The following is a 26,467-nucleotide window of genomic DNA, read 5'->3' on the forward strand; positions in this document are numbered from 1 at the left end:
TGTCTTAGGATTTCCACATAGTTATCTCTGGACCCAATAGTTGCACTGTAAAGTACAATTAGAATGGTATATTGTAACATAACCTACATTTCACTGGATATTACTGAGCCTGCATCTATAACGTATGGGGTGAGTCCTCTACTTGCATATAGCCCAACACTTCCCTATGGTGCTAGCAACAAGGCAAAACAGGATCCAGGAGCAGAAAGTGGTAGTGAGGTAAGTGGTAGTGTTCTTCTTAGGAACTTGATATTAATCACAGATAATTTGAAGAAGTTACAACAATACTACACAATAATCAGGAGCCAGCCAAAGAAACCACCAGTGTCTAAACCAACAAGTCTGTAAGCCACACCAGTGCTACCACTTCTTGCTGTCTATCCTGCAGCCTAATAAAAGAGACATCAGAAGAAGCCGAGAAGCAACAGCTAAAGATTTTCAAACTGAAATCCAGAGACAGATTTGAAGACGTGAGAGCCATGGTGAAAATGCTGGGTCAGGCCCACTTTTTAGGCCACGCCTATTTTTAAGGCTACTTTCTGATGCATTATAATGCATCCACTAAATTAAGAATTTCTTTGCATAAAAAACCCGGTACCATTTATACAGAAATATGGCAGATAGCTTTAAAGTTAGAATGCCTACAGTACTTATCCAACATTTGCTGCTATAAAAGAAAAGTATTAGCTCCCAGATAAATACCTGACTTGTGACTACCCTAAGCCATTTAGCTCTGTGTGGTACTGGGACTGAGTGAAGAACTTTTCAACTTCCCTGGAGTTGTGTTGCACCACAGGTCAGATTGGGGCAGGTTGGAAGGTCCTTACCTTGGTCCCTCCTCCCCAGCCTGTCACTGTACATTACACTAAAGCTAGAGAAAAACAACATGGGATCTTACCTAGGCCCCCTCTCTATTCTGTCAATATAAGGTACCTAAATAAAAAAAAAAATAAAAAGTTAATAATGTGCCTGATAATAACATTTCCTCTCTACACAATTTAATGAACACTTTCCTTAGAAAACAGAGGCTTAGTAGCAACCTTCCAGTTTGCCTGAGCACAGCCAACTACAGCTATTTTATAGTGAGCAGTCTATTCCTAAAGGCTGAAGGGTATTTTACTCAACCAGTCAGCACCAGGGCATAAGGTAACCACATGGGGGACTTTTTAAGATTCATTACAGCCCAGGGTAAGTTTTCCACAAGGATCAGGCACCTTACACCAGGAGGAGCTTCAGACAGGCTATAAAACTGAATATTTTATTATATTAAATGCTTGTTAACTGGTTATTCTCAAGTCAAGTCAAGTAGGTTTTTATTGTCATTCCAACCATATACAGTACAGTACACAGTGAAACGAAACAACATTCCTCCAGGACCAAGATGCTACATACATGCAACACATGAAACAATACAACATAAATTTAATAATAATTAAAATATTGTGCAAATAATTGCAAATTGCAAAGAGCAGTTCAGGTAGGTATGAACAATTGTGCATAAACCTAATCCCCCCCCACCTGGTTTATGTAACAAAAATATGGACAAAGTATACTTCTATTAATTAAATTATTAATGCCACATTGGATATACATGTTGCTTTGTACTATATCACATTATATATATATATCTATATATATCTATATATATATATATATACTGTATAATGTTATTATATAAAGAAATAGATATAGATCCTTGAAATGCAAAGATTAAAACTCGAAAAAAAAATTCAAAAGACCAATGCTTGATTCGATATAGAAAGCAAAATAAGAAAACTGTAGGTTTAGAAAAGTATTTATAAGGTAAAAGTCTACATAAATGCTGTTTAAACTGGAGAATTATTTTATCTTGATCCAAAAATGCATAAAAGGGATTAAGTACAGAGATTTCAGCAGGAAACTAAATGCAACATTGAGCTTTGTTTATCACACATCTAAGGTAGTAAAATAGCAATTTACATCAAGGAAGAAAATTAACATTACACAACCATGTTTTAGCAGCCAGCATATACCATTAAAATGGAATGAATATCTGAAGGAAAATTGAAGTTTTGTCCTTTAACATGTCTTGTATTATTATAAGAACACCCTGCACTGCTATGCCTTCCGTTCCTAACTTTATGTTAAAATTAATGGCACATATGTTTGTGTAATGAACATTTGTGACATTTTGATCCTATTGTAGGATTTTCTATCTTGAAATAAGCTGAGTAGTATTTATTTGCCAGATATAATAAGAATTTTGCTTGGGGTCTCTGACAAACTCACTTTTTCAAGGTGAAGGTTGAGGATCTTAAAAGAAGATAATGAATAAAAGAACTGAGATGTATAGAGTGTAGAATGCAGAACAATATAGCAACACACAACCAAAAATTCCTACTAACTAGTTGTTTCTCATATTTATAGGACAAAAACAATTCTTTACAAACGCCTCTAAGAGCTACTGTATATTAAATATCTTCACAACGATACACATATTCTAACGATATACATAATTCTAACTTCTCGGGGGTTTATAAGGGTTTAGACACCTAAGTACAGGTATGGGATCCATTATCTAGAAACCCATTATCCAGAAAGTTCCGAATTACAAAAAGGCCATCTCCCATAGACTCCATTATAAGAAAGTAATTCAAATTTTTTTAATTGATTTCCTTTTTCTCTGTAGTAATAATAATACAGCACTTGATCCCAACTAAGATATAATTAATCCTTATGGGAGACGAAACAATCCTGTTGGGTTTAATTAATGTTTAAAGGATTTTTCAGTTGACTTAAGGTATGGAGATCCTAATTGCAGAAAGCCCTTTTATCTGGAAAACCCCAGTACCCAAGCATTCTGAATAACAGGTCCCGTACCTATATTGGATAACTGTCAACTGAGAGCTTTAATAATAATAATTAAATAATAAAATACTATGCATAGATGAAAATGTTTTTTTCATTACATTATAAGAGCTCCAACATAGTCTTTTTTTTACAGTTTAATATACTACTGTAGAGGTAACCCTATCCCATGCATTGCTTTGATGATCCTGTAGGACCATCCTATATGATCATAGCGACCCTAGGTGCAGTGCTAGTACTATAGACATATGTACATACTGTAGGTAGTGCCAGTAGTGTTATTGTTAAAGCATAATGCAAAAATGTACAAACTAGCATCTTCCAAAATAAAGAATTGTAAATACCTTTTGTATTTAAAAATATTGTTTACTTCCTCCATATTGCTACACTTAATGGTACTTCAGGTGATCAGCTGCAAATGAATTAACTCTTGGAATACAAATCTCTTTCTTGGATCTTCTATATACTGTATATACTGTATGAGGTTTTTGGATCTGATTTTGGCGCCATTTTCACTATTTGTTATCCTTGGTAAAGTTCCTAATGTGGACCAAAATTTTGAACACAATTGGTATGTGAAATAAAGACATTTAGTTGTTTTTATATTTGGGAATACTGGTCCTTAGTAAACATACATATATAGTTATGAGCAAATTTTTCGCCAGGCATGAATTTGCAGAAAATTTCCGCATTTCACCATTGGTAAATTGTTTTTTGTGTTTGCACAAAAAAATTCATTGCGCATGTTTGATAATAACCAGCACTCTCTTGCATTAACACAAAAAATTGCAAAATAAATACATTTTGTTGTTAAAGTCTAATGCAAGAGAGTGCTGGTTCTTATCATTTATAAGCATTTTTTTGACTGTGCGCCTCGACAGAACATTTGGAGACAAGTGCGCCACAACCTCTTGAATATATAATATATATATATTCAAAAATCATTTCCCAAATTGTCAGAAGCTCTCTGTTCTAGAACAAGACACCTAAGGTGTACTGGCCTCCGTTCTTTCTGGATGAGCCACAAGAGGCAGTGTGACTTGAGCCTGGCGGTTTATATCAATGATTTATTCCCCTGGCTGATACCACCTATGATCCAGCTGCAGGCAACAGATCAATTAAGGGGTTATTTAAGCCTTTATCTTTCTATTACTTATCCTAAATCTTTTATCTCTTTTGCTGAGACCAAGCCTTCTGAGTTTGATTCATGTCCTTCATTCCTTGCAGACTATCCTGAAATCAGTAAGTCTGTGGAGTAAAGTGCAAGAGATTTATTTTAATTTATATGTTAAGAATCATGGTTGGTTGGGCTATGAGATTGGGCAAATATTTAAATACACTTAGGGGCACATTTACTTACCCTTGAACGGGCCGAATGCGTCCAATTGCGTTTTTTTCGTAATGATCGGTATTTGGCGATTTTTCGGAAAATTGTCGCGACTTTATCGTTGCCATTCCGAATGTTGCGCAAAATTTGGCGATTTTTTCGTAGAGTTACTACTTGCGCGAAAAGTCGCAACTTTTTCGCAGCCTTCGCGCCGAGTACGAAAGATTCGGATTCATTCAAGCTTCAGTATGGTGACTTTTCTTGGGCCAGGTTGGAGCTGCAGGGTGCCATTGAGTCTTATGGGAGGCTTCCAAAATCATGCTAAGTCTGAAAGTTTCGCCCGCCGCTTACGAGCGCTCAATACGAAAAAGTCGCGACAAAATACGAGTGCACAACTTCCAAAGTAGCTATAAAATAGCTTTCAGCATGAAGGCTTGATTTAAACATCACTTAGCTCCAACCTACACTACTGTCCATTATAATATTTTTTTCTGTACATTTTCACCAAGCTTCTGTACAATAACCTCCTTTACAATAACAATCATATTAATGAAAATTATGGTAGAGGAAAATGAACACTTATGAACAGCATACCAACATTAGAAATGAACTTTTCTATTGAAAAACCCATTTAGATGAATCATGCTATTTTTTCCCCTGCAATTAATTTCAATCTGTATCCATACATGAGAAGTTACTTTAACTTGCAAGTAAACTAAAGATTTGATGAAAAGTGTTAACTAGGAGAAAATGCAACTTTTCTTTCTAAAAGTAATTAGATTTTTTTTTTTATAATCCAATTCCTTATTGTGTAATAGTGTATTTTAGATAATGTAGTTACTAGAGATGAGTGAATCTGTCCTGTATTGCTTTGCCCAAAAAACGAAAAATGATGCACGCAACACTTTTTTTTGACGCACACAACTTTTTTCGTCACACAACAAATTTTTCCAGTGAATTTTTGGGCCCATTTCTCGAAACAATCCACCAATTGCGAAACGCGGAAGTTAGCTGCAAATCCACCACTCATCACTAGTAATAACCAACGTTATAGAACAAATGGGGCAATGGGAACAAAATGTAGAGTAATGCAATAAAAGGTGTAAGCATATTAGATCTTGTTATCCTTAGCAACTAATTAGCAAGTATAATTTAGGGATTTGACATGGTGACAAATATCTGATCTGCTGATAGGCCCAAGAATTTCAAAACTTTTTCCCCTGATTTATACTACAGTATATTGTTTCCCATATGAAAATAACTACACGTATATAGTTAGTGGACAGTATTTATATCGACAACAGAAAGATAGTTATAGCCACCATGGGACCACCATTGTACTATCTAAGCTATGTATTTATGAACACACAAGATATAATTCATTTTCATAAAGCAAATTGTAGGGTGCATAGTAAATGCCATCACAAAAAAAAAAATCACATGCAACATAACACTGCCTTTGACATGAGGAAAACTGGAATTAGCAGCAGACAATAAAACTAGCACTAGTTACCACACTAGTAGCACTAGTGACACAACTGCCTTCTCATTATTCTGCCATCAATGCAGCCATCTTTGCTATTTTCAGAGCAGGTATGAAACCCATTATCCAGAAAAGTCAAAATTATGCGAAAACCATCACTCATATAATTAAATTTAAGTAAATAATTCTAAATTAAATCATTATAATTTATTTTTACACAAAAAAGGAAATCAAGAAAAAAACAATACCTTGTACTGTACCTTTTACTTGATCTATCTAAGATGCATGAATCCATGGAAGGTTTTTTTTACTAGGCAACCTTTAGTTCACATGTGACAAAATCATTTGTAGCACAAAGTACAACTTGAGAGGACTAAGTAAAAGCAAGTAGTACTTTAACAGTCAGAGCACTCATCTGCAAGCCCTATCTACAGTGCCGGATAAAAGGATTGTGCATGCTAGGCTCGTAATTCCTCTTCTGTGGTCTGATCAGCAAACAATATATTTTCTGTATTAAATGATCTCCTTCATTATATCTTAAATGCTTTATTGCCCTCCTAGACCCTAATTTAAAGACAAAACAGGAGTATTTATTAAAAAAAACATTCCAAGAACCAAGGGGTAAATGCAATTTCACCACCAACTATAGCTGTTGTGGCACTGTTGCAACATTTGCAGCTTTACTTTCAGTGGGTAGATATAGATTAGATTTGATTTTGTTTTGAAAGGGAGTGAGCAGTGAGTGAAAGAGAGAGAGCAGTGAGTAAAAGGGAGTAAGTAGTGAGTGAAAGGGAGGGAGTAGTGAGTGCAATATGTGCATGTGTTGCAAAGGACAGGTAAAAGGATTAATAAAATAAAGGTGAATTTCTCCAAGGGAAGGTGTGCAGGCTTTCCCGAATGTTTATACTGTAATTTACCTCGGAGCTAGGCACAGTCCTTATGGTTTGTATTTTCAGTAATTTAAGCTATTTACAATAGTGCACTAATCAGGATATACTATGATTATCATCTATCCAATAATTGAAAAAAAAAATGTTAATTTGGAATTTTGTTGAAAATGGTATAAATAAATGTCTCTTGTATTTGGGATTTGTATTCCTTTTTATTGCTAGCCCACATGTGTGTGTAATAAATCTTCTCTGAAGAAATGTTAAAAGACTAACTTTTCCACAAACCCACACAAAACGTTGGCTTGAAAGTGAAATTAGTGTTAAGACCAATTTTTGAGGTAGACCAGTGCTATTATTTTTTCCATATAACATACAATTTATTAACTCTTGGGTAGCTAGATTATTCTAAAATGATGATATTAACTAAATGAGTCAAGGGAGGGTCAACAGGTGTCTGGACAGCTGTGATGTAGGCAGCAATAATTTTATTAGTCAACATTTTTAAGGGTTGAAATTTACAGTGTTTTGCCCCTGCAGTCTAAATAGTAGTTTACATTTTTGTGTTTCAACTTAAGTCTGGTTGCTGGGTCTTATGGTTCCAAAATGACCGAAAACATGTGCCTGAAACAACTGGAGTCTTATGTGTGTCATGACTTGGTGTATCCTGGATTACTACCATTTGTCAATGGCTTGTGAATTGGACATCCTCCTAGCTAATATAATTGGGGTCATGGGCGTCCGCAGAAAATTTTCCAAGGGGGGGCAAGTAAGCTAGCATCATCCTGCAACAGATAAATATATATATATATTTTTTTTTTTTGCAGGATGATACTAGGGGAGGCTAAATATGGCCCATACACAGACTGACCTATAGCTAATGTGACACTTAGTGGATTCACTGCTGACGTAAAAAGTTAACCTCCCAACTACCTCTTGCCGTTCCCACTGACTCCCAGGGATACTGTACAAAAGTGCGGGTGGGGGTGCTTTTTTTTTTTACCCTAAAATGTTTAGTATTAGTAGTAAAAGTATTCATACGCGCACTTCTGTTAGGGGATCTGCAAACATTTGTGTTTGGGATCAGTTAGCTTAAAGGGGTAGTTCGCATTCGAATTCACTTTTATTTTTAATGGTTTTTCAGTTATTTAGCTTTTTGTTCAGCAGCTCTCCATTTGGTATTTCAGCAGCTATCTGGTTGCTAGGGTCTTATTTACCCTAGCAACCAGGTAGTGATTTAAACAAGAGATGGGAATATGAATAGTTAAGGGGCCTACTTGGAAAAATAAGTAATACAAAATTATAATAATAATAAAATTGTAGCCTCGCAGAGCAATATTTTTTGGCCCCCATTTGAAATCTGTATAGAGGCAGAAGAGAAAGGCAAATTATTCAAAAAAATTAATTAGGAAGACCAATTGCAAAGTTGCTAGGAATAGGCCATTTTATAACATACTAAAGGTTAACTTAAAAGTGAACCACCCCTTTAGATGTGTTTATGTTAGTTTTATAGCAAGAAAGGCAGTGGGTACTGACTCCCCATTATATACAGTGAGATGCAGTCCGTATTTACAAACCCAGCACATTATATGCCATGAGGAGCAGTGGGTACAGATGGCAGATATTCAGGCCCTGGCACTATAACACTGGCACTGATACACAACATTGGCCCCACTGTAACTTACTATAAATGAACAAAACAATGACAAAAAAAAAAAAAAATAGTAAGTGCAAAAAACAACAACACATATATAAACACACAATGGGCTTTTTCAGAGGGAAAGAGTTAACTTACCCTCCATGTGTTAGGGTAGGGGATAGATTATAAATTAAACAATTTAATGTCAGCTAGTGATTCTTTAGAACTGTATAGTACCTGTGGGATGAAAACTGCAGCAAAAGTTGAGAGTTGGTTCTCAGGTAAAGTTACAGCTGCAGATTCATCTTTTCAGTCTTTTTTTCTGTTTCCAGTTTGCAAAATCTCCTGATCCCTGTGTGCATCTGTGCTCTGATTGGTCAATTTTACTGTCTGTCAAGGAAGCTGTGCTCTGATTGGTGAATCCACAAGAAGAAAGATCCAATCGGAGCACAGCAAAAACGGGCTTGAGGGGAAAGTGCAGAAACGGAGTAAGGTTTTTGTTTTTTTTGCTACTTTTCCAGGGGGGGGCAAGTGCCCCCTCTTGCCCCCTTCTGTGGACGCCCATGATTGGGGTGGGTGGGTTTATCATCTCTTGTGTCTGCATGTATGTGTATTGGCTGCAAGAAGAACCAGTTCCTCTTTATTTGTTTCCATTAGCAAAGATTTATACTTATATTAAAAATATTATACATATTATAAACTGTTACAGGTTATTAACACACATATATATATATATATATATATATATATATATATATATATATATATATACAGCAACAAGAGATCACTTGTTCACCCATTATCAATATATATATAGTACATTAAGACATCCTATGCATTAAACTAACAAGTAATGATGGATGAAATAATTCACCAGGCATGGATTGGCAACGAATTTCCACATTTTGGCACTGGCAGATTTTTTCGAGAAACGTGGGGCAAAATTCAGCATGTGTCAAACAATTGTTGCCCTTTTAAAAAAAAATTGATGCGTTTGCTATTTCACAAATTTTGAAACAGGAAACAGGACCGATTCGCTCATCACTACTACCAAGTTAAGCCCTCCCCTTTACGCAAAACCAGTATTAGTTGTCCATATATTGCAATATACTTCAAGCTGGCCAGCTACATTAAAGTCATCCCCGGTCTGGCCAGTCCTACATTCACTTTCTTCAGATTCATTATGAATTCTACTGCTTCCTAATACACTTTACCTGCAACTTGCTTGCTTTAAGGGTTAAAACCCCCAAATTGTTACCCTTTTACTGGCCCATTGGGATCACCTGTCTGTAGTTGGAAAGGGTGGGAGCTATAACATTGAGCTGGCCACTGCTCCTGGATAAACTATAGCAAGAGAGGGGAAGTTGTGCTGACCACTACATTTTAAACCATTAGTCAGGGGGTTAATGAGGCTGTGACCTCAAAATTCATATAGGCAACAACAAGAGATCCTCTGCACTCACCCATTATCAATATATATATGACATGAAGCATTCCGTGCATTAAGCTACCAAGAAATGCCCTCCCCTTTAAGCAAAAAGGGATTGTTTGTCCATATATTGCAATATACTTCAAACTGGCCAACTATATCAACATCATCCCCTCTGGCCAGTCCTACACTCACTTTTATCTGATTCATTAAGAATTCTACTGCTTCATTATACATTTTACAAAGGGACTGATTTTACCTGAAACTTACTTGCTTTCAAGGCTAAAACCCCAAATGGTTGCCCTTTTATTGGCTCCACTGGGATCACCTGACTGTAGCTGGGAGCTTTGAAGGGTGGGAGTTTTGAATATCTTGATTTTATTTTTCAAGTATTTTTCAATTATTTTTGAAGCCTACTACTGAACCTGCTATATATTTGCCAAGGTCAGTGAACTTAGCAACCAGATAGGAGAGCAGTAAAAAAGCCTGCAAAATAAGTCAATACACAAATAAACAACAAATGTAAAGTTATTTGTTTCGGTCTATATGGTAGATCATTTTTAGGTCAAGTTGACCTTTAATGCCTTTTATAACATATTGTACTTATTTTGCTGTGATTGCTAGTGCCAGAAAATCTATTTTTACATACAATAAACTCTTGAAGTACCGGCCTGCTTTCTCTTCGTTTTGATATTTGGAATTTTCTGACAGCTGCTGCATTTCTAACTCCCTTTGAACAAACATATCTGGGACGAGATTCAAATTATGATTACTCGCTCTATTTTTCTACCTGTTTCACAGTTCTTTGCTGCAGAGCAGTCAGAAAAGACTCCTCTCCGAAGATTTTAAGTCTGGTTATGGTATTTATGACAAATTAATAAATAAAATAAAATAAATAATCTCATAATATACTTTATTTTCAAATGTTTTCTGACAGACAGTAATCACTTATTAAATAAATTATATCTAGGGCACTTAGAGAATTAGCATTAGGAAAAAAATAACACTCTAATGGGGTTATGTAATAAAAGGCAATATGTTTGTACAGGAGCAGTAACCCATAGCAACCAATCAGCTGGTAGAATTTACTGGTCACCTGTTAAAAATCAAACATCTTATTGGTTGCTATGGGTTACTGCTCCTGGGCAAACTTAGTGCCTTTTATTACAAATGGGGGTATACTTTTGCAAATGAGCAAATCTACAGCTGGGCAGTAACCCACAGCAACCAATCAGTGACTGGCTTTTTACAGGCATCTGCAGGTGAATAATGAAAGCAAACATTTGACTGGTTGCCATCCGTTACACCATAGGTGCAGATTTGCCCAATATTTATAAATGATTCCACTATAATGGGTATGGACTAATTTGGTCAGGGATCCTTATTTATCTTTTTGAAAGCAAAGATTACAAAATATGGAGGTAACCAGGTAATATAGGTATTTATAATTGTGCAATGGGCATACCTCATAATGTTGCTAATCTGAACTCATAGCTGGGGAGGATTATTTATGGAATGAAGTATGAGGTTCCAGCCTCTCAAGCTCGTGCCTGATGTAGTGTTACCAAATACACAGTTGGATATTCAAAGGCATTTTCAACAATATAGAATCCTCTACCAAATGTATATAAAATTACTGCTATCCTCTAGCTTTGCATTAATGTGTAGTAGAATTGTTTTTTTTATTTCACTAAGTATATTCAATTAAGCATTTTAATCTCTAATCATTCAAATTAAATTGCTTTGCAATATAAAGGCATTCAGCAATAGGGATCCATATTAAACATTAATGAGTGATACTGTTTTTATGTTCTTCAGACTTGCAGTACTAACTAATTTTGTTTGTAAATTATTTAGTTGGTCAATAAAGCAAAGAAAACCTTTTTGTATATTTTAGCAGTAGAGATGCAATTATGTCTTTGCTCCAGAAGAGTGGTGTGCAGCATTGGGTATTTGTACCTCTCAAGAAGACCCAATATATCAACAGTGAATAATACAGTAATTTGTTATTTATCTCTATGTTATATTCTGCATGTACAATAGGGTGGTTTAATTGACATTAAATCAATATCTACGGCAAAATATATAAAACCTAGCCCTTTCCTTCCATCTTAAATCCTCAATATTGTATTGTGTAATGTGTCTTATCTACAACACATTAGATATCAGGGTTTGATATAACTTGTATCTGGAGTACAGAGTTATTGTAAAGAAACTAATAAATCATTACAGTTTAAAAAAACACTTTTATTTATATTAATCAATCCCATACCATACCTGTGTGTATATATATAAAACCTGTTATCCAGAAAGTTCCAAATTACAGAAAGGGCATCTCCCATAGACTCCATTATAAGCAAATAATTCAAATTTTTAAAAAAGTATTTCCTTTTTCTCTGTAATAATAAAACAGTACCTTTACTTGATTAGTGATGAGCGAATATGTTCCGTTTCGCTTCGCCGAAAAATTCGCGATTCTTTCAAAAGATCAGGAAATGCCGAAAAATTCGCAAAACGTTGAAAATGTCATGCGGCAAAAAAAATTGTCGCCCGCGGCTATTATTTTGTCGCACGGCTATTCTTTTGTCGCCCGCGGCTATTATTCTGTCACGCGGCTATTATTTTGTCGCCCGCAGCTATTATTTTGTCGCACGGCTATTATTTTGTCGCACAGCTATTCTTTTGTCGCCCGCGGCTATTATTTTGTCGCCCGCGGCTATTATTTTGTCGCCCACGGCTATTATTTCGTCGCCCACGGCTATTATTTCGTCGCCTATGGCTATTATTTTGTCGCGCGGCTATTCTTTTGACGCCCGTGACTATTCTTTTTTGACGCCCGTGACAATTTTTGGACGTGTGACGAATTTTTCCGTGGCGGATTTTTTCATCCGTTTCACGAAACAATCCGCCAATGGCAAAACGCGGAAATTCGCCGCAAATCCATGCCTGGCGAAACATTTCGCCCATCACTATACTTGATCCCAACTAAGATATAATTAATCCTTATTGGAGGCAAAACAAGCCTATTGGGTTTATTCAACATTTAAATGATTTTTAGCAGACTTAAGCTATGGAGATCCATTAAAGATCACTTATCCGGAAAACCCCAGGTCCCGAGAATTCTGGATAACCGGTCCCATACCTGTATTTTTTTTTTTTTTTTTTTAAATAATCAAAATAAAATTGTGTTGGATTTTGTTGCTGCATTTGTGAAGCTATCTTTATAGATTGGAGAACCTGATATGATGGATTTTGTCTAATCTATTAGTGTGCATGATCTTCAATGTATGATGATGATGAAACAACAAGGTCCACAAGATTGAAAGCTGCTAATCTCCACCAGGGCCTGGAGGATTTCAGTTACAGTATTTGGAGACCTTTTGCTCTCTTATGAAATATCATTTCCAAGTGTTTTTTTTTAGCATTGTACTCTACATTTCATTGTGGATTAAAAGTATTAAAGCAACTTGTGTTTATATAATTATATTACTTTATTATATTTATTACAAATGGACAATAGAAAGTTTATTGGTATGGTAATGAGTCTATTGGATCATATAAAGCCATTTTCTTTGATTTATGCTGATTGTTGACACTATTAATGATTTGTGAAGAACTAATGAGGATAAATAAAAAATGTCTTATTGGCAGCCCTGACATAGCTCAGCACTGAGCACTGTCAAATATATAGTTTATACCAGTATTTATGATTTGTAAGATTTGCTATAAAACAGTGTGAATCTTTATTAGTATATTGGCATTAAGCTCAGTTATCCAAACACTATGGCTCATTACCAGTATAAAGCAATGCTGGCCATTGTATCGGCACTTAACTTCATACTAAAATGTGTGGCTCATTATGAGAACATCACCACTTAGCTCAATTGCATAAAAAGTGTGGCTCATTATCAGTATTTACACATAGGGCTATTATACGAGACAAGTCATTATTATTCTGGATGAACTGAGCATTACTTCTTGAAATAATTTGTAAGCAGAATATAAGATCAGAATATAAGATCTGTGATACGGTTTAGTAAATGCCAAAAATGTGACTGTTCAGCAGAGAGATGTGATGCCCTCATTGTGATATCTCATTACTAAAAAGGTCAAAATTTTGTGTGGCAGTATGTGACATGGTTACCTGTAACAAAAACCAAATGACTGTTTTCTAAAGGACAGAATAAACTATTTGCATGAATATTTGTGTATGGGCTGGTAAAGTGGAGTTAATCTCTATATGTCTCTTGTATAGGTGAGTTCTAAATGTCTATTCTCAAGGAATGTTCTTTAGAATGCAAGTATATTTATGGCATCCGTTATCCAAAAAGCTCTGAATGAAGGCTATTTCCCATTTCAAGCAAATAATTAATATTTTTAAAAATGATTTCCTTTTTTCTATATAAAAATAAAACAGCATCTTATACTTGATCCACACTGAGATATAATAAGTCATTATTGTAAGCAAAACAATCCTATTTGGTTTAATTAATGTTTCAATGATTTCTTAGCAGACTTAAGGTATTGAAATCTAAATTATGGAAAGACCCATTATTCGGAAAAACCCTAGTCCAAGCATTCTGGATAACAGGTCCCATAGCTATTGTCCAAGGGTATCTAAAGGGGTCATTCACTGGCTTAGGTTCAATTTTATACAAGTGTGGAAACCCATTGCAAACAAATAATTATTTTGATTAACCTACAGCAATTATAACTGAAATAAAGTTTGTTATGGTTGCAATAATCATATGGGGTCCCTTATCCAGACACCGAGTATCCATAATGCTATGCAATATGGGAAGGCCGTCTCCCATTTAGTCTAGTCCAGAAGCAAGTAATTCCAATCTTTTTAAACAATTACCTTTTTCTTTTAAATAACAAAACAGTGCCTTGTTCTTGTTGGTATCTAAGCTGAATGAAATCATATTGGAGGCAAAACAGCCCTGTTGGGTTTATTTAATGTTTAAATGATTTTTTAGCATACTTAAGGTATCGTCGTCCAAATTATGGAAAGGTTCCTTATTTGGAAAGCCCTAGGTCCCAAGCATTCCAGATAATAGAGCCTAGAAATGTACATTCATTAAATTCTTCTGCTTGCAGCACCTGGGTTTCTGTCCTGAACTGTTCACAGCATGTTTATTTCTCCCTATCCCTGCATAGAAACTACCAGAAACTTAGGAAGCAAGACAGGGCAGCTCAATGCTGCTTCAATAGATAAATCACAACAGATACATCAGTGACTAGTGCCAAGACCTGTCAATAGTGATGAGCGAATCTGTCCTGTTTTGCTTCGCCATAAAATTCGCGAAATGGCGAAAAATTCGCAAACCCCATTTGTCGTGCAACTTTTTTTGTCATCCGCATATTTTTTTCTTCGACCACTCCTTTTTTGACGTGACCGCGCCCAATTTGACACCCGACAAAAACATTTCAGTGCGTGATATTGCTCACATTTTATAATAATACAACTAGCATGTTGTTACTCATGCTTAAATAGTGTTATTTATTGTCAACTTTGTGGTTCAATGATTCTATATTTATGGACTTAGAAATTCAATGCTTCTGTTAACCTCCTATAAGCTGTCTTATTTTGTTCATTCCCATTGTTAAATCAGTCACAGGCATCTCAAAGCAGCAGTGCAGCAAATGTTAATTAGACTTTGAGATAAAGGGTAATTTATTCTACTTTGTCTTTTGGTACACTGACTTTGAGAGTATATATAAAATACCTCCTATAAAAACTATATAGGGCTTCTGTTTTACTGCCTTAAGTCACATGGATATCTGGAAAGGGATTCCACCATAAAAAGTGACAAACTGTTTATAAATAAATTGAGGATTACAGTACGGTACACAATAGTACTTTTCGGCTAAAGTAAACATCTTTTATTTTGTCTGCAGTACCCCTTTAAATCTTAACATGCATGACAGGGGCACCAACAATCTGACGGGCCCCTCCCAACAACACCAAGTCCCCCCACCTTCTTCCTTAAAATAACAAACCAAACCACATGATATCTGGCATGAGGAAGCCTTCCCCTTGTAACCCCTAGTGCCTCCTCCTTTCCCTATAGCAGCCCAGGAGACTACAACACCCATAATTTCTAAAACCCTCTTCCGGTTCCCTCCTTTCTAGCCCTGTCATTCCCAGTTCCTGGCTCACTCCCCATGGGCATCCTCCCTAGCATTTTCTTTTTTTTTTATTTCTATTTTGACAACTGGGGGGGTGGGGGTGGGTCACTGTTTTTCCCAGAATTAGGTTGCTTCATTTATCATTGCAATCATGGACACTTATATGAATAGACTCTAATATGCAGCTAAATAAGATTGATTAGATGGAATAGTCAGAATGTTTAGGCTACATTTAAATAAATGTAAAAATTGCTTCAGAAGAAGAATATAATAATGTTGTAACATTCCTTTTATGAAAGTGGAACCCAGAGAAAGTTGGTTGACACTGCTGAAATGCATTGGTTTGCAAAGTCTACCTCCTTACCCACAAGCCTGAGCTTTGTTATTGGAGATACTGGTATTTGTAAGTTTTCATTTATACTTTGTGAGTGCATTGCAAATGTATACACTGTGAGTGCAATTTTATTTTGCTTTTAATTCATTACAGTTTACTCCCCTCTGTATCTTTTTAACATTTCTATTAGTGAACATAATTTTAAAATGTCTGTAGTGGCAATTTATGTCAGAGGTGAGATGAACTGAATAAAGCAAAATGAAATGTAGACCCACGTGTCATGGATCTCCAAGTGACTCTAGTCCTTTACTTCCTATCCAGGACCAGAATTCCTGTCCTTCAGAAATGCACTGGCCTGGGGTACTTTTCAGTTGCACCCACACCCAATCCTGTTGCAGTGTCCCAGGCATTTGAGGGTGGAGGAAATCCTTACATCATGACATACCCCAGTGATTCTTCCTTTCATTCTTCTTTCAGCCCTGATATCTGTATGTATGTATGATATAAACTGAACAATTACCTTAGTTATTCAGTCATTAGAGGGGTATTTATGCTGCCAGATTTTTTTTTAAAAAAAAGTTCCAGCATCTCTCATGTCACACAAATAATAATTTGCATTCTTTGTAACTAACTCTTGATATGTTACATATTGTTCCAACAATATGCCCAGTAACATTCAATAAAAGCCCAGATTGGTGCTCCATTTCCTTCAGGAGCTAATGGGTGAAATTAAAATGAAACAGAGCACACAGCAAACAGTGAAGCATTTGCAATGATTACATCTGCCAGGGTCAGAGGTGGATGTAGAAAAGGTCAAAGCTTTGCTAATGTGCAGAGGCTGGCAGAATAAGTTCAATCACACTGAAATTTTCTGGGCTCATCTAAAGTGATTTAGGGAATAGATAAAAGCGAGCCAAGTGTCACTGTGAAAAGAGGACTCCTAATGGGATATCTTGTCTGATCAAAGAGGGGAATAAAATCATTTTTAAATGCACTTCTTCATGCAGCTGATCTTGTAGCTGAATACAAGACACTCTGTCCTACAAGTTTTGGATATGAAGTTTTAAGGCATAAAATATTTCTTTTCGCAAACCCTCAGGTGGAAGGGTTAGCCTCAAAAGGAGATAAAATGTTTTTATTTATATATATAGTATAACTATTAGAAAGCTTTGTATTGATAGCCTTGCCCAAGTACAGTAACCCATTGCAATTAATAAGATATTTGCTTTCAAATAGGTGACCAATACATGTGTATTTACCATCAGCAATTATTTTTAGTATGAACTGATACTCATAATACTTATTCCTAAAATAAGATTATTTAGGTACGGGTATGGGATCCCTAATCCAGAAACCTGTTATCCAAAAAAAAGCTCCAAATTACGGGAAGGTCATCTCCCATTGTGTCATTTTAAGCAAAAAATTCCAATTGTACCTTGTACTTGATGGTAACTAAACTTCATGAATCTATATTGTTGGCAAAGCAATCCACTTGAGTTTATTTAATGTTTATTGTTAGCATTTAAGGTATGGAGATCCCAATTACAGAAAGATCACTTATACAGAAAGCCTCTGGTCCCAGGCATCTTGATAACAGATCCTATAAATGTATAAATAATTCAGCTTCTTTTGCAGTCTACCAGTGTTTATTTTTCCTTTAACAAAACATTTCAGACTTAATTAGCAAAAATGCTATTCTATGGATAATTGCAGGCAGTATGTTATCTAATTAACATTGTATTTTACAGTTTTCTTTCCAAATTTTAATATAACACTTCAGCACTATATTTAGACATAGAGTATTATACATTCTGCCCATGTGTGTATGTATTCCTTGTATAAACACTGTATAAACAGACAGAAAATCCCTCCTTCTGAGAATATATTGTATAAACACACAAATATACATTGTATGTTAATGTACATCACTGCACTGTGCTATTACTATATATTTATTATAATGGCTGTGAGGCAGAAGCAAACATACTGAGAGATGCAGCCATTTAACAATTGTGAAAGTATGTTAATTATTTATTGTAATTTTCTGTTATTTATTCAGGCTGTTAATATGCTTTTGATAATCAATCATGTCATCTGGCATTTACCCAAACACAGAACATTTTACTGATTTATGCTAAGCATCTACAGTTTAAGACCAAGTAAAAGAAAAGGGGTTTGATACAGGGCACAAAGACCTTCAGAGCAGCCAAGCCAAGACCTTCATTTGCAGGCAAGCCAGATCTATTACATGGTAACAGCATGGTTAAGGCATACTTTGTGCATTGCCCATTCCAGTACTGGTGTTACAGACCAGTAAAATGGAGAGGCCCGTAGACTGCCTCTATGTGTGCCTCCTGGAACAGCTAGGGTGTTCCCTGATGCACCTTTGGGTTCCAGGGACTTCTTTGGCAGCACTAGTGCAGACCATCTTTGTTCAGGTACTCTGGTTATGCCCTAGCACAATTGCAAAGTAGAGTGTACAGGAAATATGCAGAAACAGGGCAGAAGTCAGACAGCAGAGAAGGTAGAATCCAAAATCAATCCAGCTGTCACGTTATGCTGCAGACCAAGTATAGGTATAGGTACAGGTAACAAGGTCAAGGTACAAACAAAAGTTAGATGAGTCCATATATGACTTTTTAAGAGAGCAGGTCTCAACAAAGGCAGTAAACACCTTGGTGAGAAATTCCTGGAACAAATAGCTTTTGACAGGGAATGCACCATCAAAATGGACACATGAAGCACACCATACTTTAGGGGGGCAATTTACTAACCACACAATGTTTTTGTTTTTTTGTTTCTGTTTTTTTGCACTGTATGTGCGTGCGTGCGTGCGTGTGTGTGTGGGGGGGGGAGGGGGGGTCAGCAAAAATGCAGTAAAATCAAAATGCTATCATGTGTGCCTGATATTACAAGGGTGCCTTTATACAGTACTTATGGCAAGTGCAGGTATAGAAACGTCATCACAGGGAAGAAAAGGAGTGCAGAAAGGCACCAACAAGTGCTGTAGAGAGTTCATTCAATGTTCCTACTTGTAGAGCAAGGACAGCATTTGCATATTATGCCTTATTGATCATCCTGAGTGAATTATACACAGGTCCTGGAAATCAATAACTGCTTTCCCATAGATGATAAAGTGACTACGATTAGATAAGTGCCTCTTCTGCAGGTACTGTTAACCAGCATTCTTCCGAGCAAGCTGAACTCTGATGGTAATACTACTCCACAAATGAAATATTTTATACCTTAAGCATATATTAAAAGTTTCTGTTTACAATTTTAAGTAATTGCATGGCAGAAAGATCACAAAAAGTAGGTACAATTTTGGGAAAAAGGGGGAAGGAAGGGTACAGTGCTAATATAGTGCTAACATGTAAATGTAAAACCTAAATATGACTCTAATTTCCATAAGTATTAATTGCTATTGCAAAAAAGGTAAATATGGGTCACCTGAACACCCTCCTAATTCGGGGGGTCATTCTTTTTTCTGTAGCCATGCAGATATGTAAATTATGCTAAAAGGTAAAGGTCAAAAGGACCTGGCTACTGGGAAAATTAATATGTGTGCCCTTGTACCTACCTATTCAGGTGAAGAATCCTTTTTTTTCATTGACTCTGATTATCAAAGTCTTATTTTTATGAAATTAAGTGCAAATAATCTAAAATTGACCCATCCCAATGATTTTGGAGACATCAGCAGATAACACCAGTCACACATAATTAATGATGTCACCAATTACATTAAATAATAAAATGCAAATATTATTTTATCACTGATAACAGCTATTACACCTATGTGGCAGGAGATGTCGATGTACCATTCTAGGTGTCACTATGCAAGTCACTAACTGCAGGTTTTCAAACCTGATGTGACCCTAGGAGTAACACCAGTGGGATAGTGACAATAGCATCCATCATCTAACCAGACAAGTATATAGGGTAATGTGTACACAAATATTAGATGATGGAATTATTTTACTATGCTCTGTTTTTTACCATTTTATATTTGAGATATTTAGGGAAATATTTTCTTTAAAATATGATATGAAGTTTGTAATCTTAACCCATACTCACAACTGTATACAATATGTGCTCATTCAAGGAGCTCTGCATTGCATACTCAGAATCCACAAACATATATTGACAAGCCACCGAGTTAGGAATTTCCTGAATTTTATACACCTTCTATTGAGTATTTGTGTGTTTATTACTTCTCAGTTAATTATTTTCTGGTCGTTTAATTAAAACACTAGTTAACAGTTCATTTCCCCTCGCATCCTGGGAATAAATTACAACGACAATAAAACTACTTTGAGGTGGCAGAATTGGAATTAATGACATATAAAAGTCTGTCAGTAAAACTGTACTGGGAATATGATGAAATTAATAAAGTCATGGTGCTGCTTTATGTAACAGTCTTGCTAAAAGATGAAAATTGTCACTTGCATTTAGATAAGGAACAGACAACAATTTTCACCATCCTATTAGTGACATTAATGGTTAAATCTATGCTAAAATAATACTAATACCAATTATAAAAAATGCTTTTTATAGCAAGACAAAATCTATCTTGTGATAGCAACATCTCTGATGTCCTTCTTTTATTTAAGCTTCTAGTCTTGAAGAAGAAAAAAGATACTATTTATTGGCAAACTGATTTATGTAAAATTGCAGGATTTCAAGATTTTAATATTTGTATCTTTCCTTCTAACTTAATGTATTAAGGATTTTACATTTGTTGGACTGAAACTTAATATACACAAAAAAACGGAGAAGGTATAATCTGATGAATGAATATATAAAAAGAAAGATAAAAACAAATTAGTTGTTGGGAAGACACAGATCTGTTGGTTGTCATGATCCTAACAGCTGGTTACCAAATGTACAGTCTTTACAATATGGAAGTTTAGTAGAGTTGTGCACAAGCACACTCTATATACTACACTACTGCCCAAAACATAGTACAAGACTTGTAATCTAATATAATCTACATATTTTTAGGCAAACAATGTACCCATGGCACTGTGTGTTAAAATTAGGGATGCACTGAATCCAGGATTCGGTTCGGTACTCAGCCAGAATTCAGCGTTTTTTGGTAGGGTTCGGCCAAACCGAATCCTAATTAGCATCTGGAAGGGTTAAATGTTAGGGGTGAAAAAAAAAATTGCCGCCCGTGCGCTGCGCATGAGGCAATTTTTTCTTGTCATATGGCCAAGTTTGTTCTCTTGTCAGAGATGGAGGTGGGATCTAAGGAAGCAGCTTTCAGTAAGAGGAAAGTATAGGCTCACTGAGCAGGCATTGTCAGGTGACAGTAAATGGGGGGTGTGCACTTGAGGTAAACAAATATGTACTGGGGAGTCATGATTAAGTAGATAAGCTATGCGAGATGCGAGAATGGGATGGACCTTGGCAGAATTGGAAAGAAAAGACAAATTCTGTTGATGTATCAAGCAAAAAAAGAAAAAAATATTTCCTCAACATAGGGGCCAGCAGTAGAAGCAGTAATGGTAGAAGTAGGGCAATGTTTGCATAGGACAAAGTATGTGTGTTGTATATATATGCCAAGTACCAATTCTTCTACATGCATAAGTAACTTCCCAAACAAGTTAGCCAACTTTTATTCTATCACTTCTTGAGCCATCTTGTCATTGCAAAACAGAGCCAGACTGCCCACCACACTTCCATTGAGGTAATTCTCTTCCCCATAACTGCAGGTTAGCTGTCTGCACATATGTTCCCACTTACCTAATTAAATTACGGGGGGACCGGGAGTCTTGTAAAAGTCCAGCGACTTGAACTGCAGCTTATAATAGGGAGGGATATGAAACACCTCTTGATGTTTGGGACATACTGCTGTGATAAAGGCATAAAGGCATAGTTTCACATTGGACCAACATGAAAATGCATCTGTGACTGGTAGATTATTTAAAAAATCTTAAAAATAACACTATAAATGTATTTTGTAACTGCTATGTAAATGGTATTTGGTTGATGGAAAAAGCATTAAACTGCCTTAGTGAGAAAATATTTTTCATTTACTAGTTGATAAGACTAATTTAACAAGAAGGAATAATGATCACATTGGACCATTAACATAATAGTGACTTTCCATAAGTGTGTATTCCTGTACAGTAAATCTAGATGTGTGTTTTGCAGAGTGGTTAATATATCTTAAACAAATATAGACAGGCGCTACACCATAATCACTTGATTGCTCTTTTATATTATACATGGTACTGGCACCCTGTCAGATCTTATTTGTATTATAATTTTTTTTGAATTATAATAATTCAAAACAAAGAAATGAGCAAATCCTTCCTAAACTCTCAGCAAGTAAGGAAAAATCTTAAATTCCCCAAAACATTGAATGCAGGGCTGTCTCTCTACTCAGGAATGAGTTGCAAACTTGGCCTTTCAGAAAAATATTTTTTTTGTATTCTAATTCTGAGTAAAGTTTTAACCAATTTTCCTAGCACATTTTGCCTAAATTCTTCCAATTGTATGATTTTAGCTCATTCTCACCAAAAAGTTTGAAATACCATTGTTTTGTTATAAAAAAAAAATTAAAAAAAATAAAGGATAAGAAAAAATATATTAAAATTATATTATATTATGCTAAAACACAAACCCTCACCTTCATCCATTTATCTATTTTTACATCTTAAGGTTGCAGTATCATCAAGCAATTTACTGATAGCAAGTAGTGTTGCTTTATTAATCTGCACATTTTCTCACATAGACATTTACTAGAAGGGTCTATGGGAGGAAGAGTTCATTGGTGATTAGCACTGCTGCCTTTCCATTGCTGGGGTCCTCAGTTCAATTCTCTTCCAGTCTGCACATATTTCACCCAGATGCTCTGGTTTCCTTCAAAATGTTCTGAAACCTACAGACCGGTTAATTGGCTCCTGATGAAATAGAATCTGTTATATGTGTGTTTAAATTTGATATAAAACTTTAGGGGGTTATATACTAAAAGGTACAAGGTGTGATGCAGGTCTAATCACCTGTAGCAACTAACAGTGTGAAGTGCAGAGATGTAAGTGCTGAGTGAATGAGCAGTAAGGGTATTATCTATGTACTATTTGTATTAATGAGCATAATGCTGTACAGGTAGGGGATCCCTTATCAGGAAACCCATTATCCAGAAAGTTCCGAATTACAAAAAGGCCATAGACTCCATTATAAGCTAATAATTCTAATTTTTAAAAATTATTATTACAGAGGAAAAGGAAATCAAACAGTACCTTGTACTGTACTTGATCCCAACTAAGATATAATTACTCCTTATTGGAGGCAAAACAATCCTATTGGGTTTATTCAATATGTAAATGATTTTTAGCAGACTTAAGTTATGGAGATCCAAATTACGTAAAGATCTCTTATCCGGAGAACCCCAGGTCCCAAGCATTCTGAATAACCCATACCTGTATATGAAATGTTGACCCTTGTTCAAGTACAAAAGATTTAAAAAATAAAGTAATACAATTTCTCAGTTTTTACAACATTTTTACCAATTTAAACATACAGCATCTCAATTAATGTGGGCCATTTTGAAACAGATCTGTTTACCCAGAGGTGGAGACATTTAAAATCTGTATGGATAAGGATGAAATGGATCCTTCAGTTTATTCAGTATTTTTTATGAAAATAAAATGGCTTTATTAGTATTTAAGGCTCAAATGTATTATTATGTATTATTTTGTATGTTTTATTAACAATGAACCACAACATTAATTGTTATACACATCCATTGTGTAGAATCCTGTGAATTATTTTTTCCCCATTACTTCACTATGCTACTGTAGAAAGACCAGGATCTGGGATCCCTCTCTTGGTAGCCATGCCATGAACTGAGTTCTCCATTCGCAGGACTTATTTTCTAGGCACACTAGGGGCTTCTATGTTACACTTTTAAAATTAAGTGCATTATTGATACTGTAGGTTGCTACAACTCTTTGTTTGGGTGCCCATTGTGACCCCTAGCTGATGTGAACATGTACAGATACCAGCACTCTAAAATAATGTTTAAAGCATTGCTAAAATAGCCTCTTCAAAAACAATATATATAAATAAATAAATAAGGTTCAAAGTCAGAGTTCTCCCAGAGGCAGTCCTGACTAAGATGGAAAGTTTGTATTTTGCATAATTCTTGGAATTTCATAAACACAAGGACATGGGTAGGCAATTAAGCTACTGGGAATAATCAAATTGGTCCGATTTCAATTAATAATTCTCCCATTGCTTCCATCTTCATAACTGCACTAGTGCATGATTGGGAAAGTTGTTAACTGTGTCAACAATTTTTGGATTTTAAAGCCAGTAGTAGAGATTTGTAACATGTTAACTAGTGATGAGCTAATTTCTTCGCCAGGCATGGATTTGCAGCAAATTTCCGCATTTCGCCATTGGTGAATTGTTTCGCGAAACTTCTGTGAATATTTGTTGCGGAAAATATAGTCGCACATAAATGTATTTGTCACACATCAGAAAGGGCGTGGCCATGTGAAAAAAGGGCACAATAGCGTCAAAATTTGAGCGTTGTTGCTTCAAAAAAGACGCGGGCGACAAATGCGTTTCGTGAATTTTTCTCCGTTTTGCGAATTTTCTTGCCATTTTGCAAATTTTATGGCGAAGCAAAATGGGACAGATTCGCTCATCACTAATGGTAACTATAGATCGAAAAGAAATTGCATTAAAGTGTTGCATTTTACCACTGGGTAACTGAGTTCTGCATAGAATGTAAACCTTTGAGGCACCATTTATTTACTTGTTTTTATCAAACATGCTGAGTTAAGAACTTGGAAGCATAGGGCAAAGGAATAAGGGGAAGTGTCTGTTGCTACTGACATACAGTAAGTACTATGGGTTCCTGGCTGACTATTCTTTCTTCCTGCTATATCATGTCTTTGTATTAATAGCATATTGCATAGCTTTAGGCTGACTGCCTAATTTGTTTTCTTTTTTTTTTTTACTTCTAGTTAAGTTTTGCATTTTTGGAAACAATTGAGTGGGGAGAGAGAAAAAGTTTTAAGTTTATAGTTTCACTGGTTAGCCTTTAATATCAAAGGACATCTTGTTATCACTTGTTGCAATGTCTCCACTCAAACGTTACAGGCCAATTTTCCTGTTTTACTGTATAGGTTCTGTTTTCCATAGAGTCTTGACAGATGTACTGAAATGTCACTTTGCCATCTCTTGGCTATATATACTGTATATACAACAGTTAATCTATCCTTTTTACAACATTATACGACAGATTTCATTTTTTGTTCCTCTTTAAATATTTCATTTTTATTCTATACCATGTAGGAAGAATATTTGAAGTATAGCATTTTAAAGGTTATCCCTTCCAGTGCAACATGTCTACTCATTACTCCTTTATTTTTACCTTATCTAGCAGAGGCCCAATTTCCCATTCAGTATAAACATATCTACATATGCATATATCTGCACATGTATGCATCATGCATATTGTAATTTCTATAAAGAGTGCTGCTTAGAATATGTTAAGTTCTAAACTAGTACAACTACAACAATACAACTCTACCCCCTTCATTTTATTACTTGCTGAAAAAAATGCTGTTTAATGTAAAAAAGTTCTTTACAAATAAAGGACACTAACATACAATTTATATGAATTGAAAATAATTATGGCGCATCATTTGTAATTAATGCAAATAACTCAAATTACACTAAAATAGTTTCTTTAAAGTTACTCATCCCAAGAGCAATAGGTTGGCCTCTGCTTAGGGTTTTCAATATCCATCTGGTTCTGTGTTTCCAGAATATTGAACTGCTCCTAAGCTCAGAATTTTTCTTCATTGTTGTTATATTAAGAGCCAAAGGCTTCCAGGGAGCACAAATAGGTTTTGAGTTCTTGGTGGACTTAGCACTTTATTTTTATAATCCCAATGAGAGATGACAATAAAGTGAAAGTGAAGTTTCTCAGTTTTAGCCAGTGCTCCTGCGTAGCTCTTGGCTGAGTATCACTGTGTGTAATATACACATTAAAGCGCATGAGCTCCTCCTGGGTTAATGATGGGTGGAGTGAGGTGTTTGATGATAGAGTGGCTGAAGAGGAGACTTAGCACATTATCCAGCTTTTCTAGAGAGTGTTTTGGGCATATTTTTCCATTCTCTAGTTTACAGTTAAACCCCTCTGAGTTAGACTGTGGTAACATTTCCTGCCTTTTATGACTTTTTTTCTGAGATGAAAGTTGATGATGTATCGCTGAATTAATTCAATTATTGATGTAATATTGTTGCTTTCTTGGTTATTTGTTAAAAAAAATGGGGTATGATGGGTGTTTGTGCCAAAATGTGTATATTGGATAGGGTAAAGGGTTCTATGTAAAAACTATAATTTTGTATGATATTTAAACACTT

Source organism: Xenopus tropicalis, chromosome 8, assembly GCF_000004195.4.
Source record: "Xenopus tropicalis strain Nigerian chromosome 8, UCB_Xtro_10.0, whole genome shotgun sequence".
Taxonomy (NCBI): Eukaryota; Metazoa; Chordata; class Amphibia; order Anura; family Pipidae; genus Xenopus; species Xenopus tropicalis.